Source organism: Pleurodeles waltl, chromosome 8, assembly GCF_031143425.1.
Source record: "Pleurodeles waltl isolate 20211129_DDA chromosome 8, aPleWal1.hap1.20221129, whole genome shotgun sequence".
NCBI lineage: Eukaryota > Metazoa > Chordata > Amphibia > Caudata > Salamandridae > Pleurodeles > Pleurodeles waltl.
In genome coordinates, this window is record NC_090447.1 from 1,250,476,586 (window position 1) to 1,250,497,448 (window position 20,863).

Genomic DNA, 20,863 nt, shown 5'->3' on the forward strand with positions numbered 1-20,863 from the left:
GTTAAAAGCTGCAAGTAGTTTTCCACTTTGTACACTGTGCTCATGTTTTTATTTTTCAAGGTTCTTTCCCACCAAGGGCTTAGGCTGATAAGAATACATTCAGACTGCAGGGAACGGTCTTGTTTTGAAGTGGAACCTTGGGATTGTGGTCATTATTTGCTTTGCATTATAATATAGTTACATATATTTGATATGTATATTGCAGCGGAGAATTATTTGTACATGTTTTCATTTCATTGCTGTGACCATTTTTAAACGTGTACTTTCAGCATGCTAATCTCCTTTTACGAACCTTGCGAAGTGAAATAATAAATGCCTTCTTTAGACTAAGAAGCGCATTCCAGAGATTGTTATCAGTACAGGAGTGTTTCAGCTCGGTCATCAGTGAAGCAAAACAACTTGACAGCATTTAGTTACAATGTGCAGGAATGGCAGGGCACCAGGTAGAGCAGGAAAAACGTTAATCTTCCCTCATCAACATACGTCCACAGAATAATACCCGCCCCATGCCTACAACTGTCAAAAGTAACCCAACATTCCATCCATGGAACATGGGTTCCACACACCTAACCTAAAGATGAATAGGGACAAAGATAATAAACACACTAATACGTAAGCCATGAAACAGATATACAATTACTTATAAAAAAAACACAATTCCGCCTCTCTTTTAGAAACGTTATAACATCATTAAAAAAATATATATTTAAACAATAATTGGAACCCATTACCACACTTTGTAATGGTTGACACTGCAAACTATCCTGCACACCATCTGCTCGCCTAAGATTACCCCCACCTATGTCACATGGCCAATGAGAATCATTACCTTCAGTTTCAGGCCTTTGAAGGCATGCATGAGATTAAAACTTGTTGGTCAATTCAACTAGATTGGTCTCGGTATTTACCCTAAAAGTAGATTGTGTTTTCCCCTAATGTAACAGAAAATATTAAACAAACAGCATGTGACACATTCCACCATCCCCCATTTTCCAACCTAATGGCTGACCCAGACTTTCTGTCCACTCATAGGGGTTCACCAAATTTAATTTCACCTGTTTTTACTGTAGGGCGATTGAGCCTTATCATGTCACCAACATCTTCTTTGGTCATATTATTTTTGCATATCGGATTGCTTTTCAGCAACTGCCTCACCCAGCCTGTCCTTTTGGTTCTGAGAACGTTTTCCATTGAATGGAATACTTTTTAAAGCAATACTTGAAGTCAATTTAGTTGTGGGTATTCGTCTTCCTGACAGTTCAAATGGAGTGACCCAAGCGCAGTATGTGGAGTAGTGTGATGGGCCTACGTGCAGTTGCATAATGCTTCTTTTAAGTTACTCCTCAATGCCAACTGAATAGTTTCTTTGATAATGTGGTCCGCACGTTCTACCTGTCCGTTGTTTTGTGGATGGTACAAGGATCATGTGCAGTGATTAATACCAGAGACCTTCAAATATGCAATCATTTCGTGTAATGCAAACTGTGAACCATTTTCACTTACAATCTGGCAAGGGAAACCTTCTCTGGCAGTTTTGTTTTCAAGAACTTTAAAACATTACTAGTGGTAGGATTGTCTATGAACTCCAACTCAATCCATTTGCTGTAGCAATCAATACATACTATGGCATATCTCATTTCTAGTGGTAATGTGTACATTGGTCCTACCCATTCCCACCCTCTGCCAAGGTCATTCAGGATAAAGTAAGCGTGTCAAGGCAGATGCATATGTGCACATGAATGTGTTCAATCTCTAAACATCCCTGTCCATGAAAAGCCACCAGTACTGCGCTCTTAATCTTTTCTTGTACCAGTCATACTGGTATGTCCTTCTTGAGCCAACTTAAGGAGTTGCATCTAAAATCCAAGTGGGGTGCCAATTTATCATTTCTTAAAATGATATCTTCAACAATTGTTTATTCATCACTCACCTCCTGATAAGTTTTTAAAGTTTCCTCCAACTGCTTTTCTTTTGGCTACCCCTTGACAATGAATTTGGAAGCTAGATAATATTCCACATCATTACAAATTGCAGATTACCACTGCTTTCTGCACTCATGTCACTAGGTTTATCGTACAAGTAAGCCCCTGCCTCATCCTCATCCATCTCACTCAAGTCATCATCATCAACTCCATCACTGCATGGCACACATGATAAACAATTCTGCAACAATATTGGATTTGTGGTGCTGCCTTTCATAAGTGATAAGCACTCTCTGGGAAATTCTTTGTGGGGTGCTACTTTTTTTTATACATTTATGGTGCTGCCTTAGCTCGGCGTGCTGTCCTCTCCATGTGAGACCTTTCCTGGAGTGCAGATCTCTCTGTTATCTCTTACTAGTGACACCACTCAGAGTGTATTTTCTGTATTTGTAGTACTGCTTTCTAAAGGGGGTTGCTGCCCTCTCACTCTGGTGTTATTTCTCAGATACTGCCCCTTCTCAGTGAAATCCCTATCTGGGTATACTGTTTAGTCTACCCTCTCAGAGCATTGATATCTCTATGATATTGCCCTCTCTAAGGCACCACCCTGTCTCTACTGCCTTTTAAGCTGCTCTGCCATAAATCTGCTCCCCTTAAAAATACTGTTCTGTTTTTCTTCTCAATGTTCTGCCCTCACTCGGTACGCAGTCCCATCCTTGAAAATCCTCTCTCTAGGTGCATCTTTCTCTAAGTGTGCAGCTCTATGATGCTGATAATACCCTCAATGCACTACTGTCACTTTGTGATGTTGACGCAGACTTCGTTGCACAATCTACTCACATACTACATGATTTTACACGTTTTGAACACTGCATCTGAGCTGCTTGCAGCAACAAGGACAAACCATAACATCCATTCCTGTTTCTGAACAGTCAGTATAAATTTGCCAAGCCTTGTAACTTTGCTATGTAAACACTTTTGATCACAACTTAGAAATCCAACTCCTTTCCTCATTGTATATAGTAGCACATTAGTTTCATATTAATCTCTCCAAACAGCACAGTGACAGACATCACTGAATCCACTTTCACTAATAGTATGGACACCAGACTCCTACAGCAGGTCATGATGCCACGCTATTACAATATGGACTCTAGAACCTAGGAGCAGGCCATAACCTCATTGCAATTTAAAATGTTCTTCCAGGTGCTCAGTTTTCGCTCTGTACAAGGCACTCACTGCCCCCTCGGCAGCAAACAGAAGGCTGTGGAGGTAGTGAGGGTAGACAATGTGCCAATCATGCAATGCAATCGTAGTCACTGGGTGTGTAATATTAATTCCACTGCCCCTGGCATTTGTATAAATGAGAATTCACGTCACATTTTAAGATGTCTGTGTTGCAACAGGCAGGCCACGAATCTACCTTGAAAAGTTATCTTCTTGCACATAGAAAAACTCACGGTTGCACAAGGAGCTGAACTTGGGCCATGGTCTGAACCTTGAATTAAGCCCCACATTCAAACCTTTAGTGCCATGGAAGGCAAAGCCTGCAGTGCACCAAGCTCAAAACAGCCTTCAAAATAACGATCTACCCTAAAGGGACGATCGGACAAACTGTGTGCATCTTTTGATTAAATGTGTAAACGGAGTTATTTTAAGATCTGTCCATTATTCCAAAGAGTAGATATAGGCTTAAAGTACACACAGTGGGCACTTGTCATATCCAGCCTCCATTCTGTCACTGGCTTGGCGGTACCACACCTAGGACTTGGGAGAAGCGCAGAACATTTACTGAAGTAAATAAAAAAAACAAAGACTGCTCATTGCAGGCGTGAAAGCAGTTGAATGCGTCGGTTATCGAATCCCGGAACTGTGCTCACGTCTGAAGCAACACAATCAGCGACTGTCACAATAACAGAGCTTGCCACCCACTGTTGACACAGCAACACCTGCTGAAACTTTATGACAGATAGTTTTCGTCAACGCTAGTGTACACTGCAGTCTTCAAGCAGCCAATCTCGGGGACTCCTTCCACGCACTACAAATGTGAACACAGGTCTCAGACTCACCGTCTAACTATTGCTTGTGCCGGTTCTCCGTCCCCAGCAGTTGCTCAGTCCCCCATAAGCGGATAACGGGCAGGTCCCCGGCGCAGTCTCCGCTTCATTGATGTTCCCGGGTGAACTCGAAACATGCCACTGGAGCATGCGCAACCAAGCCAGACGAGAAATGAGGCCCGATCTCCCACAAAAAATTCACCTAAAGCAAACTAATGCTCAGAACAACGACGAATGGCTACAGTGAAAATTAAATTGTGCAGAAACGGAGCAGTAAGTAGAAATAGTAGACAATCATTATGAAATATTACATGGTAGGTATCAAATAAAAAGAGGAGATCCGGGCATGAGGCAACACATATCGTATGAAGATGGAGTCCACGGCAATACAAATACACTACAGTCCACGGTAACAATAACCTTCGTGAATCTGTAAGTAATATTAGCATACGCTACGACCAGAGCTGCCGACTTAGGAACTGGGGATCTGGTTTTGAGTCTCAGGATAGTCTCAACATCCTGTGGTTCTGGCAAATCAAGCTATCTCCCCTTACCTTAAAAAGTGGATGCAGCTAGCGTTCATATGGAGCGCTCCAGTAAGTTCATGTCGAGGTTCCGCTACTTAAAACAGCAAAAAAACATGTTTGGATGTATGTATAAACATCTTCCCACCACGTTCAAATACGACCTCTCAGCCTTATTTATGTAAACAAGGGTTCTGCCTAATTTTATGCAATTTAAATCTTAAACAGAAACTGGCGGTTGTAAAATTCGATTATATGGTCAAAGCAACCAACTAGTCTCAACAGCCAAGTTGCCACGCTCTGCCCTAGTTGGGACCTCCTTGTCACCCACAAGAGAAGCCCTGCATACAGGCAAGGTCAGACTTGAGTCCAAAAGCAGCCACACGACACAGGGGTCCGTGACTAGAATTAAACTGTTAGCGCGTCACAGCCTTAATAAGTAAACTTACAAGGAGACGCGTTTAGGTCGACAAACCTTTGGACCGCGTTTGGAGACTTCCCAGTACGAAGTATTTTCTTGGCATTTTCAATCAATAAATCAATAGATAATCAGTAATGACAATCACTAATCAATAGATAATCAATAAGAATCAATACTTGAACACACCATGACCTTTCAGTCATGAATATCCACACCAGTTTAATTAAGTATTAGGATATTTATTTCCCTATTAGTAACAATCTAATATCATGTCTGTTAATCTCAATAGCAATAACACATCAGGAAGCACTACAAATTAACAATCAGAACACAACTTAATCAAAGCATGGATTATACTCATTCAGAATTTAAGCACATCATTAATATGAATCAACTTAGCAGAGTCTCATTAATACATGGTTCAACAAAGCAATAACTCAGTCATTTGTCTATTTGCATCAGATATTAGTGAACACCTTAACTAACCTCAAATTAGCATTAGCATGTTGGGCTTCATGCAAAACATTTTAGTGAACACAAAGTTAGAAAACATCTATACTAAGGCCTCTATCAAAATAGCAGTTGGTACCTAGAAAGAAAAGGCAAACAGACAATCACAATTTGCATTGGATAGTTACCAATCCAACAGATCAGCAAGCAGCGTCAGTCTTCGTCCTCAGGACATCAGTTCATCAGCATCAGACAAAATAGGACGGGGCAAAGTTTCAAGATAGCATAGCTAAGGGACATTACTTCCCTCAGATGGAGGCAGAGGATGGTTTTCAAAGCAGCAGGACAACTAAACTTGGTAACTGAGAAGTGTCCGAAAGAAAATGTAGAATGGCAATGTTAATTTCTCCTTGGGTCATGCGGTTAAGTCAAAACTATCTAACTATTCCCTAATTCCTCATTGGATAAAGTTTGGTGCATTGTTATTTCTGTCCAATAATTTGCAAACACCTTACTAGAAATTTCCACAGTTCACAGTTCCCATGTCATGGATTGGTCCATGTTATTGACGTCTTCAACGGTTGGAATGTCAGGTAGAAAATGTTACACTTTACGCTCCAGTCAGTGTCTTCATTGTCTTCTCCTAGTACGGTTAACCTTGCACCTGTTACAAATTACACTGTTGCATCTAGAAAGAACATCGTCATGAGCAAGCCAGTTCTCATGAGAAAGAATTTACTACGGCTACACACACATAGCTCCTGGAAAAGTACAGCTTCATGTTCTTCAGGAAAACACACTACACGTTAGAAAATGCAGTTCAAATATGAGGCCAGGCAGCTAGGCCCAAGCCCTTACAAGTAAAAGCCCTTTTGTTTAATGAAGCAACTCTTAGCACACAACCCTAATTATGGTATACTAATACAAATTCAAAACATTATTGCATTATAATTCAGAATTTATAAGCCTTTTCATTAACCTTCCTATACATTGGTAGCCACATTTCAAACGTGCATTATTTTCTATGTTAACACAATTATATGCGCTTTATCACACATTATATTTCAAGCTTTCGTATTAATTTTGCTTTTAAATGACACACTCCAACAGTACCATGTCTGGGTCATGGTGGCCCATACAGCTCTGAAAGGAGCCCCTGAGCCTGTAGCCAACCAACGCACAGCTAGATTGACAAATTAGCTAGTCTGGCCCTGCACAGACGGGATAACTGCAGGTGAGAGCTATCTGCACAGTTGTGGGGAGCAACAATTGCATATCTGGGGACAATGACAAGCCCCCTAGAAGTTCATCAGTACAGAGAAGTGTCATGCCTGCGTCATTGAGAGAAGTCAACTGTTAACAGCAGGCAGCTTGCGCTCAGCCTGGCAAGTGACACGCTTCTCTCAGTACTCCTGATCACCTGGTAGACCCTGCTGGAGTTGAGCTTTATCTAAATCTTATTCATCTAAGTAATCACAGGTAGACACAGAAGATGCAGATCAGGCCAGCTGTGGAGTAAAACGTACATTTTGGTGAGGAAGAATAGTGACACTATGGGCCACCTCTCTGAATGATTCACCATGAAGTCTTACACTTGCATTGAATAACAAGGTGATAACACAGACTCCTGTGAGACCCTTCAGTTTGTGTAGGGAAGCTCATGGTTATCTCCTGTGTTCTGCTTCTAACGTACTAAGATAGGTTTGATCTCTTTTAAAGGTTTCTTCAGTTCAGTCGAAGTGCAAGGTGTTCTGTCTAATATGTTTTGTTGAAAGTTTGTGTGTGTTGATTCTTACTGCTGTTGTGCAAATGCACCCACAAGCCCTACAAATGTAACATAGTCAAAACCTACACCGATGTGGACAACACACAATAGATCTTAGCATACATACTCAAAGTGGTATATGTACAGCACTGCTTTAACAGTGTGGCGCTTGCCAGTTGTTGGTATTATTTATTTGTTTTGTAAAGCACTGGCTTGTCACATGTTGCCAATTTGTAATACTGGAGACTGTGTGATGGGCAGTTCCTGTATTATCCAATCCCTTTCTGAAACAACAGATCATCTATGTAGGTGAAGCAGTGAGCACTGCATGTGGGTTTTCACACCCTGGCTTTGGAGCGAGGGGATCGATTGAACTCATTTTGGAAGAGGCCGTAATCTCAATTATTTGGAGGTGGCAATAGAAGGCCTCTTTAAAGAGGCTTGTCTTCATTTCTCTTTTAAAATCTGTCGGATTAGGTTGATTTCTAAGGTCTGCGCAAAATGAATTTTAGTGCTGTGCACTCATAATACGGATCAAACTGCCTATGTGGGTTTTGCAGTCCTAGCTGTCATTTGCAATCGAGTTTGCATTGAGCACCTCAGATTTCAGTCGGGTGGATAGACTGGAAACAATGTTAGCATTTTGAGTCATGGCTGTCATGTGCTTTGAATACAGTGAAGAGTAGTTTGAACTTTATTCTATGACCCAACTGGAAGCTAGTGTAGTGCTTTGAGTGCCTGAGTCCAATGAACTTTTTGTTTAACTTAAGACAGAGTCCTGGTTGTTGGTTTCCAGTTTTGAAGTTTCAGGATTGATTTCTGCAAACCAAGGCATAGACAAAGTAACAGTAATCAAGTTGCCCCAGCACCAAGGCCCTCATTTCAATGCCATGTGATAACTGAAACAAAGTGAGGATCTTTCTGTGCCACACAAGATGGGATTTCGATATGATCTCCAGTGGAGTTTTATGTGAAATCATACAATATTTTTTACTTCTTGAAAGTGTGTCAGGATAGGTCCTAGTTACTCCAACCAGTTTAGTTATAGACTGTCAGCGCAGGAGGCACCAACTCTAAAGATGTTGGTCTTTGTATCATTCAGATAGAGTTAGCACTCTTGTTTCAGACAAGAAGTTACATTTTATAATTATACCTTTTCGTCCCTTCTTCTCTTACACCCTCTTTCTTCCATGACAAAGTTTCTGCTGCTTTAATGTAGAGCTTAAAATGGTGTACTAGCCACATATGGTCTGCCACTGCTTCTCTGAATCACCATCCTTTCATAATCTTTGTCTTTCCTCTCTTCCTAATTCATAATTGCCAGAATTAGTACATTGTTGCGACAAAGCTCTACTGTGTTTTATAGATTATCTCCATGCCTGCAGGCCCGACTCTTTTAATTTCTCCCTCTCGTAGATTATCTCTTTTCCCAAGAGATCTGTGGCATCTCAATCCCTCCCACTCCTCCATTCGTATTTTTTCCCTCCCTTTTTGCTCACTCACGATCTCTCGATTTGTCTACCTCTGATTAGTTTCATCATCTGTCTCTGGCAAATCAGATATAGAATACATTTACAGAGTACCTAAACTAGAGGTATTAAAGAGCTGAATATTCAAGGAAAACATCTTACGCAACCAGAAACAGATGATTTTTCAGATGTTTCTTGACCTGAGACAAGATTTGTGAGGCACCTTTTTTAGAGGAGAAGCTCATTCAAAATGTCGAAACATTCACAGCCAGGATTGCTGAAACCTTTTTGCGACTGCCAACTTAATTCCATATAGCACATATCTCTCGATTCTACATACAAGGTAATGGTATTGTTCCAGTGAGCCTGTTCGCATCCTTCCAACAACTGGAGTCTAATGGCCAGACCTAAAAATTGAACTCAAGCCTTGACTGGCAGCTAGTAAAGGGAAAACAGGATCAAACTTCGAAACACCTGTGGCAGCAAGAGGTGCTTGGCTGCACCTTCTGTAGGCAGCATGGCATCTTAAGAGGAGTACCTGCAAACAGCGGACCGCTATAGTCAATGACTACAGTTCGAGGATTGCTCTTGCAATATTTGCCCTTGCCTGAACATCTATACAGGGATGTGCCTTGTCTAGGAGACAAATACAGGAGGTCCGGTTTTTAGTGATATAACAGGCCTGTTGTTTCTTTGTCACTTGAGCTTGAATACGAAACCAAGGGCCTGATTACAACTTTGGAGGAAGGTTTTAATCCGTCCCAAAAGTGACGGATATACCACCAGCCGTATTACGAGTCCATTATATCCTATGGAACTCGTAATACGGCTGGTGGTATATCCGTCACATTTGGGACGGATTAACACCTCCTCCAAAGTTGTAATCAGGCCCCAAGTCTTTTTACCTTTTTGGCTTTTAAAATCTCCACCCTCTTTATTTGAAATCAGCGATACTCTGGGCCCAATTTAGTTACCTGGTTGCCAGATTGCATGATTATCACCTCCTTATTACATGTATTCAGTGCAAGCTATTTATGTCACACTCGTGTCTGGATAACATTAATTCACCTGGTAATAACCTAAATGTAGGCAAAAGTTGCCAGGCAAGTGAAAAAAAAACCAACTGTTGTGTATCATCTGCATAAAAGTGAAAGCCACCTTTTCCAGAAGATTATGCAAAGGTTGCATGTACATGTTAAAAAGTGCTAGCGACAGGTTGGAGAACTGCTGCGCACTACATGGATGGGGTGTCACTGAACCTGGCATGTAACTCTTTTGGTAAGAAATCTTTAAACCATCCACTTGAGTCGTTGCACACTCCAGCTACAATGGAAAAACAATCAGGCAGTGTTATTTGACTAATGGTATTGGAAGCAGCCAACAAGTCTGGAAGCATCCAAAGCGCAGCCGATTTCCCACTGGCCTCTCACAGCATTTGTTCTTGAATGTCCAGGGATTCTCCTTCTTCTTGATTATAGAGGACGCCAATGGATCTCCGAGGTAGTTTGTGATGATTATTTGCAGGAGACTAGAGTATATCCCATCGAATGAAACAAGTGAAATAATACATTATTAGTCAGTGCATGTACATCCAAAGGCATCTTTCTGCAAGGACTGTGGCATCGAGATACCGCCCAAAAAATAACTTAAAGAAAATAGGTTGTCAAAGACACCTTTATTTCTCTTTGTGTGCGTTGAGCCTGAAAATGTTAGTTATTAAGAGTACAGACAAGCAGGTAGGGGATCTTCCTGGGAGCCACCAAAGAAAGACGCTCTCTGTGCTAAAGCATCTCCTAAATTATAGCAAACTATGGATGCTTCTAAGTTTCAGTTCTCAAATGAGGAAATGTATTACTGTGATCATTAGAAAATTAAAACACAGAATGAGTGTTGTTCATTTGTGTATAATTAGAGCGAGGATCCTACATATAAACCCCATCTAGCAGCGAGGCTAGAGCTTCTAGTTAATGGCCAAACACAGATGGCTACAGCACATTATGCCTTACATGGTTAGCATAACTATGGGCCAGATGTATGAAGAATGCCCCCTACGAATCGCAAATAGCGATTTTTAAGAAATCGCTATTTCTGAGTCGCAATATGCTATGTAACATATTTGCGATTCGGAATTAGCGATTTCTTAAAAATCGCTATTTGCGGTTTGCGAGGCCCAAATACTGAGTCGCAAAAAATTTGCAATTCGGTAATTGAAAATCGCTAATTGCAAGAACGCACACCTGGCAGAGCCTGATGACATCACAAGCAGGAAGTGAGTCATCTCAAGCAGTTTGCAGGTGCCACACCCAAAGGAGCAGTGAGAGAGACACAGCCCAGCCACAAGGAGCAAGTCTGTGAACAAGGCAGGACTGCACATCACCATGGACAACTCTGCACATGGAAAGGAGAAGGGAGAGAGGAAAAGAAAACTCAAGTTCAGTGAGCAGGAACTGGAGGTGCTCACTGAGGAGGTGGTGAGGAGCCATGACCGTCTGTTTGGGAAGAGCTCACTCCAGGTCCCTGAGAGTGAGAAGCGCAAACTCTGGCGGTCATTCAAACTAAAATCTGCGCTGTGGGTGTTGCGCAGCGCTCAGAGGAGGAGGTCAAAAAGAGGTGGTACGACCTGCGTTCCCGTGCCAAGGAGAGGGTGTCAAGAAGACTACAGGAGGCAAGGAGCACAGGAGGCGGACCATCCACAGAGACACCCTCCACCCCGATGGAAGACCTGGTGGAGTCGACACTCCTCCCAGAAGCTGTCAGTGGGGTCACTGACATAGACACATCTGGCACACCAAGCACCAGTAAAGGTAAGTGCAATATTGAAATGTAACCCCATATGTGTACGTACAAATGCCCCTTAGGAATTAGCAAGTAGTGCACAGCATTGTGAGAAGTAGTCCATTCCACATCTTAGAAGTGGCACAACAATGCCTTGTGGGAGTGGTAGTCCACAACCCAGAGCTGAAAGTAGCACATAGAATGTAATTAGGAAAAGCGACACCCAAAAGAACACAACACCCACTACATAGTGATATGATGTAACTGTACATTTATTATCATTGTTGAACCTTTGGTGACACATACATAAATGACATGCTACACATTGTCGTTGCAGGTGGCCCAGGCCCAGCAGCATCAGCAAGTGCCGTTGTGGGGGATACTGAAACCCACCCTGCATCAGACTCAAACACTAGTGAGTCACTGTACTGCTACCCGAATTGATCCAGGACTCAGACGACATGCGGGATGACGGCCACACACCTTCCCCAGAAGGCAGATCCTCTGTTATAAAGGAGTCCCAGCCCCAGCGTAACTCAACACCCTGCAGGAGGCCTCTGTATGCAGGCACACAGCCCATGGAAGCAGGAGAGGGCCCATCAGTGTTCGGTGGCCTGGAATCCACTATGCTGAAACAGCAGCACCTGCAAAACAGGAAAATATCAGCAATGCAAAGGCAGATGAAGGCACACAATGCCAACATGGGGGGGCTGCATCAGCAGTTGGAGTGCCTTGATTCTAACATCTCAAAGCTGCACGAGGGACAGATCAAAGCTTCCGAGAACACCAGGGAGCTGACAATTGCAGTGAGGGAACCCTGCACAGAGCTAAGGCACGACAGAGTCTTCCACCGCAGGCAGGAGAGGCGTTTTATGGGCATGTTTGGTGGATTCTGTCGCTCGGTCAATCGCCTCGCTACTTCAACAGCCCTCATATCGCGGCGTGCTGTGGCCGCACAGGTGGAGGCAGCGCACAGCAGTAGGGTTGTGGCACAGGGACTGGTCCAGATCACTAATGTGCTGGATAATATGCTGGGTAACCGCTCTGCTACACCAAGTGAACTTGGACTAGGGGACACTGAGGACTCATCTAGCCTCAGCAGCGTAGCAGTGCCCACCACTGATACTAGGCGTCGCAGTGCCAGGCACAGCACTGCCACTGAGGCCGATAACAGAGGTGCCAGTGAGGCCACTGCGCACTTGAGTGGCTTGCGTGGCCGTAGAAAGTGACTGTAATGGCCACAGGGGACTGTCTGCTTCTTTTGTGATACAGTAAACTATGAATCAATAGTGAGACACTGCTATCTGCTTATTTTAAGACACATATTATTTTATTTTTTTTGCTAGTGAAACTTATGTTACCTGATGTAAAGATAATAAGTTTTCTAACTACCAGTACACCTGTCAGTGAAGTTGTGTTGTTATTACTTACATCTTAAATGGTTGTGTGTGATGTCTGCACGCCTTTGCCTGCCCTCTGCTGCACTGGTCCTGTCTGCTGGCTTTAGGGGGGGTATGGGATCATCATCCTCATCAGAGTCTGAATCAGATATTTCCACAGGTGTGCCCCTGGTGGTAGCTATATTGTGCAGGATTGCACATGTGGCCACTATTCTACATGTCGTCTCCGGGCTGTACTGTAGTGCCCCACCACTTTTGTGGATGCACCAGAAGCGACTCTTCAGCAGGCCAAAGGTGCGCTCCACCACATTGCGGGTTGCCCTGTGTGCTGAATTGTATCTCTGTTCTGCTGGTGTTGTAGGATTGAGGTAGGGCGTCATCATGTAGGTGCGCACTGCATAGGCACTGTCTCCTGGAAGGAACAGAGTACATAATGAGTAAGTGAGCCATCTGACGTCACAGCGCCATCAATGCGATGAGTCCGAGTGAGAATGGAGGATAGTTTGATAGAGACATGACATAAGAGTGATGAGTAGATAAGTGTGATAAAAAGAGAGCAGAAACTCATAGATATCTAGTATAACAACCCCAAAAAAACCAGGAGCCATGCAATGATCCACAAACATGCCAGGCACAGAAACAACATATACACATACATACACATATATATATATATATTTATACACACACACACATGAATACACACACATATGCACATACAATACATAATTAGAATCATGGGTAAAAAATACTTAGTCAGACAGGTTTAAAAGAGTGTGTGTGTATTTTATTGTTATTGGTTTAGTTTCTGTAAAATGAGCATCGTGGCCTACCCAACCGGAGTATTTTCTACGAGTATGTCAGTAAGCGTTACCTAGCATGTTTTATACGCCCCGTTTATATTGTACACTAAGGGTACGTGATGGGCCACGGGGTAAACGTCTCCAGCAACCTTGTGTGCCTTTGGCAATGTGATTGTTACTAGTGCGTCTTTGTGGAGATGTCCTTGTGCTTCTGAGCATCAACAACGCACCACCGGAATCGGCGGTAAACGCATTGGGGTCGTTTTGGAAAGCTGTCCATCATTCTGGTAAAAGGCGGGAATTCCTTTACCTACTTCGAGGGTGGACGGGGCGTGGCTCAGCGGGCGGAGCTTACAGGTGCTTTATAAAGGGAGATTCACCTGTATATTCACTGAATGTTGGTATTTACGGTTGCTGTACACATACTCTGTGGCCGATGGTGGACAGATTGCAACATGTGCCCCATCTATGGCACCTAGGACGTGGGGGAACTGTGCTATCTGGTAGAAATCTATTTTTGTCTGCTGTATTTCCTGTGGGGTGTGGGGGAATCTGATGTACTGGTGTATCCTACTCAGCATGGCATTGATAAATGCATTGAAAAATCTAGAGAGGGCACTCTGTGATACTCCTCCAGCTGCTGCTATGTAATCTTGATAGCTCCCTGAGGCAAGTAAGTGGAGGGAGCATAATACCTGCACATGGGTGGGTATGCTATTGGTCCTGTGTGTTGTGCGCTGCAGTATGGGTTGTGGCTCAGCTATCAGGTCCAGTGTCATGGCTGAGCTCAACCTGTACTTCTCATATATCTCTTCCTCAGTCTGGTCAAAAAGGGTAATGCGCACTCTGAAAATGCGCTCCTGTCTCCTCCTGCCTCTCCTCAAACCTGCCAAGATCCTCATTCTCCTCGCCATGACGTAGAGTGCAGCCATTGTGGAAAAGAGACTGAGGCATTCTGGGCCTCTTTATATAGGTTGCACATGGTTACCACCTGGTTTCACCTAGTGGTAATTTGCATGTGCAAAAGGCCATTCTGCAAAAAATCTAAATTTTTGATTTTTTGATGCATCGCATTGCGACTTGGTTTGGCGAGTCGCATTTTGCGTCTCGCAAGTTCCGACTTGAAATACCGAATCGCTAATTGCGATTCGGTATTTCATGTCGCAAATTGCAAGACGCAAATTGCGACACGCAAAACCAAGTTGCAACGCAAAAAAATCGCTATTTTTGCGATTCCTTATTTTTGATCTGCGAATGCCTTTCATGCAACGCAGACCACGTTTTTGCATTCGCAAATGGCCAAATTTAGCGGTTTGCACCGTTTGCGAATGCAAAATCATTTGATGCATCTGGCCCTTCGCACCTACAAGACTGCCCATTTTTTGCAACTACAGAGAGAGCACCCATGTCTGTCTGACCTTTGATTAGTACCGCCATATTGCTGGCAGTAAGCTTCAGCAGATTGTTCATCCGGCCTAGCATCGCAATAGATCAATCATGGAGAGACTGCTGAAGCTCAGACAGAGGTCTGTGTACGCATAGGATCTCTGTGTGTGTCATCTGTATCCCACCGTTAGCCAATGCTGAAAGATTTGATAATGGCTGACAGACGCCCCATGCCTACGTTAAACAGTATATGAGACACGTGTTACCTTGTAGAACACCACAGATCACAAGTAAAGGCTGATTTGGTGGGAGAATTAAAGATTGCAAGACAAGACCAAACACACTTGGTCTAGTCCTGCCACCAAGTGGCTTAGAATGGTATGATCCACTATATCAAAAGTGGATCATAGGTCTAACGGAGTGACACTAACGAGATGCTTTTCGTCCAGATACATCCTGGGTTCATCTAGTAAAGACACCAGGACAGTCTCAGTCCTCTTCTCAGGCCAAACTACAGCTTGTGCATGATTGAAAAACTCAAATGACCTTTAGATGACCGGAGGCAGAATGGAGCAGACTTTGACCTGGACAAAGACATCATTGGTCTGGACAAGGATGGTACATTGGATGTTATTTCTCTCCGGCTATTCTCCCATCGGGAGTTAGGATCAGACTACAATAATCCTTTCAACGAATAAGAAAACTCTCCCGCAATATAGCTATTATATGCAAAATAGAGGACTTTATAAAAAATCTGAATGTAATTATCTTGTGTCTGTAGATTTTCACTGCCATTTTTTTGTCTTATAGCAGTTTGTTGCTTTGGGGAGAAGTTTGTTTAAAGGGGGTTATATTGATTGTGCTCCTTGTTCTTGATTTGTACCGTTTGTCTGGTCTGTCTTTTTTTATCTGTATGATTGACATTGTGTGAATGCATTTAACCTTCTTAGTGGTTTGTGTCCCAGGATGTATAGAAGACTGTTGATATTATTTATGTAAATTAAATAGTGATACGCATTAATACATTCAGAAATAAATATTTAAGTTGTTTAAATCTTTGCTTTGGTTAATAGTGGTTGTATTTTTTGGCCTTTATTCTTTTTCCTCTCTGTACTTTGCTTCTTACATATTGTTCGCTATTGTGATTCCGTATTTTAGGAACCCGTTTCTGAAGGTGGATTGTATTCAGTTTTGCTGGTTTCTTATCCCCGGTCCCACTTCAGTATCTTGTAGTTGGGGAGCCCTTTATGTATTTGAATTTAATTCTTAAGTCTTTCTCACACTTTATTTCCAACTTGGTCACTACACCTGAGACAAAAGAGACTTATATTAGGGTTTGTGATTGCAGGTATGATTGCAGAAGACAGTGTATGGAGCATGGACACAGGACAGAAATCATCTGGGGACCTCGATTTAAGAGACTTGAGTGACACCTTCGCCTCTTTCTCTTGACTGTTAGGTCCAGTCGGATCCTGACAGATTGGTTCTGAATGGCGCTGCCCTGACCGTATACCTTGCCAGAGCTGTAGAAATTAAGGACAGAGAAAGATGAATTCTGGAAGGGGAACTGCCTTGAAGCTATGATCGAAGTACGACATTCCTTGTCGTATTTCTCAATAAAAGTACTCATTACTGTTCTGGGGTTTGCGCCTCCTCCTCACACGCAGCGTCCCAAGTTAGCTTGAACGTCTGCTGTCATTTTCTTCACCCTATCTCAGAAAAAATCTTCTGAGAATAATTGGAGCTAGAAAGCTACCGGTTGTAGAGGGTGATTTTACTCTTCCATCTTGCTTCCCAGCATCAAAGGTTTCTTTCAATTCCCGGGCAGTTACATTCTCCCTCACAGCCTGTCTCTTTTTTCCTCAGAGTCCCATGTTGTCCCAGGGTTTCACCCCTCTTCCCTCCGTGTCTTCCACTCTCACCCACTAACTAGCAGTCCCTCTCCTAGAGATCCCCACATTATCTTCGCAACCCTATCCCATCTTCCTTATTATTCTCTTCCTCGCTCCCTCACTCACTCGCAGGAGATCTCTCTCACACACATTCTCTCTTGCTTATTCACACGACGTCGCTCCCGCTCACTTGCTCACGTACAGAGTGTCTCTCTCTCACTGTCAGGATGTCTCTGTCCTGTGCCCGCTCACAGGATGTCTGTATCTCACTCACTGAAGTGCTCTCTCTCTCACTTACGGGATGTCTCTTTTTAACTCACACAATGCCGCTCCCTTATTCACAAAACAACATCTTTCAAGACTGATGTCTCTTTCTCCCATTATCTAGCAGGATGTCTCTTTCTCTTGCTTACCCATGGGATCTCGTTTCTTTCTGTAGATCAATTACAGGATGTCTTTCACTCACAGTATGTGTGTCTCTTTCTTACAGAGCTCCACGTTGCTCGGGAGCCCTCACTGTCTCCTCTTTGCCCTCCCTGTCAGCATCTGCCTCTCACACTCCCAGAGCTCAATGCTGTCGCACACCTCTTTGCACTCTTTGTCCTCCCATGTCTTTTCATCCCTGCCCTTTGTGTGAAAACCTGTGTGCAATCCAGCTTTGCACATCACTCTTGTATCAGTGAAGACTTGTAGCTTTATGAGATATTTGGGACTCCTTTGTATTTTTACTGATGTGTTTAGGGGCTTGAGCTGCACCTGAAATCGATCTCTTGTTTACGTCAGAGAAAGCCAGTTATATCAGCATAATAAGCTTTGGCGAGCCCTATAGATGTTGCCTGTAAAAACCTATAGGCTTTGCCAATGTATTTTACCCATGCTGAACAGCATCGCAGCTGCTGTGCAACACGGCTAAAAAACACAATGATGTGCACAATGCTTCATTTTATAGGGGCGTGCATTCGTTCAAGATGAGATGGATCAGTAAATAAAACAAACTTTGACAAAGCCAATAGGTCTTGCCTATACAAGAGCTATTGGCTTTGGCAATGTATTTTGCCATGGTGTACTAGTGTTTTTCTGCTGTTCAGCATGGCTAAATGTTAGCGTCGTGGACTGTCAGAGTGGATGGGGTGCGGGGTAGTGTGTCGTAGAGTGGATTTGTTTGAATGTTGTAGAGTGGAGTAGGAGTAGTAGAGTGTTATAGAGTTGAGTAGAGTTTAGAGGTTCAGTGGCAGAGTGTGTTGTAGAGTGGAGTGTTGTGGAATAGGGTGGGGTGGGTTGAGTGGGTTGGGGTAGTGGGGTGAATTGTATTGAAGTAGAATGGATGTATAGGATTGGGTAGAGTGGGGTGGATTGGATTGAAGTGGGGTGGATTGAAATGGGGTGGTGAATGGGATTGGGGTGGACTCTAGTGGGGTGGATTAGATTGGATGTTTGGATTGGAGTAATGGGGTGAGGTGGATTGGATTGGGGTGGGGTGGAATGGGGTGGATTAGATTGGACGGCTTGGGGTGGATTAGATTGGACTGGAGTGGACTGGAGTGTGGTGGATTGGAGTTAGGTGGGGTGGATGGATCGGAGTGGGGTGGAATGGACTGGATGGATTGGAGTGGGGTAGACTGAACTGGAATGGGGTGGGGTAAGGCAGATTGGGTTGGGATAGAGTGGGTGGACTGGAGTATAGTGTTTTGGATTGGAGTGACTGGGTTGGAATGGAGCTGGTGGGGTTGGGTGAATTGGAGTGGGATGGATTGAAATGTGGGGTGGAATGCATTGGGGTATGGCGGTCTGCAGTGGGATGGATTGGTGTGGGGTGGATTGTTTTGGGGTTGGGTGGATTGGAGTGCAGTGGGGTGGATGGATTGGATTGAGTGGGGTTAATTGGATTGGGGTGGGGTGAATTGGAGTGGGGTGGATTGGAGTGGATTGGAGTGGGGTGGATTGGAGTGGGGTAGGATGGATGGATTGGATTTGAGTGTGGTGGATTACTGGGATAGGGTGGTACGGATTGTAATGGAGAGGGATGGACTGGGGTGGAATGGGGTGGATTGGAGTGGGGTGGATTGGAGTGAGGTGTAGTGGACTCAGGTGGGGTGGACTGCAGGGGGTGCATTGGATTGGGCGTGGTGGATTGGGGTGGGTTGGATTGGGGTAAGGTGAAATGCTGGGACGGATTGGACTGGGGTGGGGTGGATTGCATTGAGGTGAGGTGGATTGGGTTGGCGTGGGGTGGGCTGAATTGGACTGGAGTGGGGTGGATCAGATTGGGGAGGAGTGGAGGAGATTGGAGTAAGGTGGATTAGATTCAGTGGGGTGAATTAGGGTGCTTTGTCGTGGATTGGATTGAGTGTGGTGGATTGGATTGAACTGGATTGGAGTGGAGTGGATTGGGGTGGGGTAGGGTGGCTTGGATTGGGTTGGGGTGGATTGGACTGAAGTGGGGTGGATTGGAGTGGGTTGAATTGGAGTGGGGTGGATTGGATTGGAGTGGGGTGGATCGGATTGATGTGGGGTGGATCGGATTGATGCGGGATGGATTGACTGGAGAGGGGTGTAGTGGATTGAAGTGGGGTAGATTAAGGTGGTTTGGAGTGGGGTGGATTGGAATGGAAAAGGGCGGATTAATGTGGAGTGGGGTGGATTAATGTGGATTGTATTGGAGTGGGGTGGATTGGAGTGAGGTTTAGTGGACTGGCTTGGGGTGGTCTTTAGGGTGTGCATTGGATTGGGATGGGATGAATTGGACTGTAGTGGGGTGGGGTGGATCGGACTGTGGTATATCGGATTCAGGTGGAGTGGACTGGAGTGGGGTGGATTGGATAGAGGGTGGTGGATTTGATTGGGGTGATGTGGATTGGATTGGGGCGGGTGGACTGGACTGGAGTGGGGTAGATCATATTTATGTGGGGTGGATTGATTGGAGAGGGGTGTACTGGATTGAAATGGGGTAGATTAAGGTAGTTTGGAGTGGGGTGGATTGGACTGTAATAGGATGGATTAATGTGGACTGGATGGGAGTGGGGTGGATTAATGTGGATTGTATTGGAATGGAGTGAGGTGGATTGGGTAGCGGTGAACTTGATTGGAGTGGGGTGGGTTGGACTGGGGTAGGGTGGGTTTAATAGGAGTGGGTGGGATGGACTGGAGTGAGGTGGGTTGGATTGGAGTAGGTTGGTTTGGACTGGAGTTGGGTAGATGGGACTGGATTGGTGTGGATTGGACTGGAGTGGGGTGGATTGGATTTGAGTGGATTGGGGTGGGGTGGATTGGACTGGGGTGAGGTATATTGGATTGGAGTGGGGTAGTTTGGACTGGGATGGCATGGGGTGCATTGGAGTAGGGTGGATAGCATTGGTGTGGGGTGGACTGTGCTGGATTGGAATGGGGTGAATTGGGATGGAGTGGGTTGGATTGGGGTGAGGTGAGGTGGACTGGATTGGAGTGGGGCAGATTGTTTTGTATTGGAGTGGGTTGTTTGGGATTGTAGTGGGGTAGGTTGGAGTGGGGCAGGTTGTTTGGATTAAAGTGTGGCAGAATGGGGACGGGCAGATTGAAATGGATTGGAGTGGGGCAGGTTGTTTTGGATTGAAGTGGGGCAGATTGTTTTAGATTGGAGTGGGGCATATTACAGTGGGGCAGATTGTTTTGGATTGGGGCAGATTGTTTTGGTTTGGATTGGGGCAGATTGTTTTGGATTAGAGTGTTGTGGATTGGGTTGGTGTGGGGTGGATTGGATTGGATGGGAGAAGGGCGGATTGGAGGGGGTAGGGTGAATTTGATTGGGGCGAGGTGGACTGGAGTGGGGCATATTGTTTTAGATTGGAATGGGGCAGACTGGAGTGGGACAGACTGGACTGTGGCGTAATGGAGTGGGGCAGATTATTTTGGATTGGAGTGGTCAGATTGGAGTGGGGCAGATTGGAGTGGGACAGATTGTTTTGGATTGGAGTGGTCATACTGGAGTGGGGCAGACTGGAGTGGGACAGATTGTTTTGGATT

General features: G+C 44.3%; 1 protein-coding gene across 3 annotated transcripts in view; it reads right to left on the minus strand.

The window, feature by feature from the left end:
* Nucleotides 1-4,122, minus strand: part of BRCA2 (BRCA2 DNA repair associated) — a 584,634-nt gene extending 580,512 nt beyond the window's left edge. The window contains exon 1 of one of the 3 annotated variants that reach the window (XM_069205562.1): nt 3,992-4,122. The gene's annotated coding sequence lies outside the window, so the exon portion shown is untranslated. The remainder of the gene's footprint in view (nt 1-3,991) is intronic. The other 2 variants (XM_069205563.1, XM_069205564.1) reach the window with 2 other exon arrangements.
* Between the last annotated feature and the right edge of the window lie 16,741 nt (nt 4,123-20,863).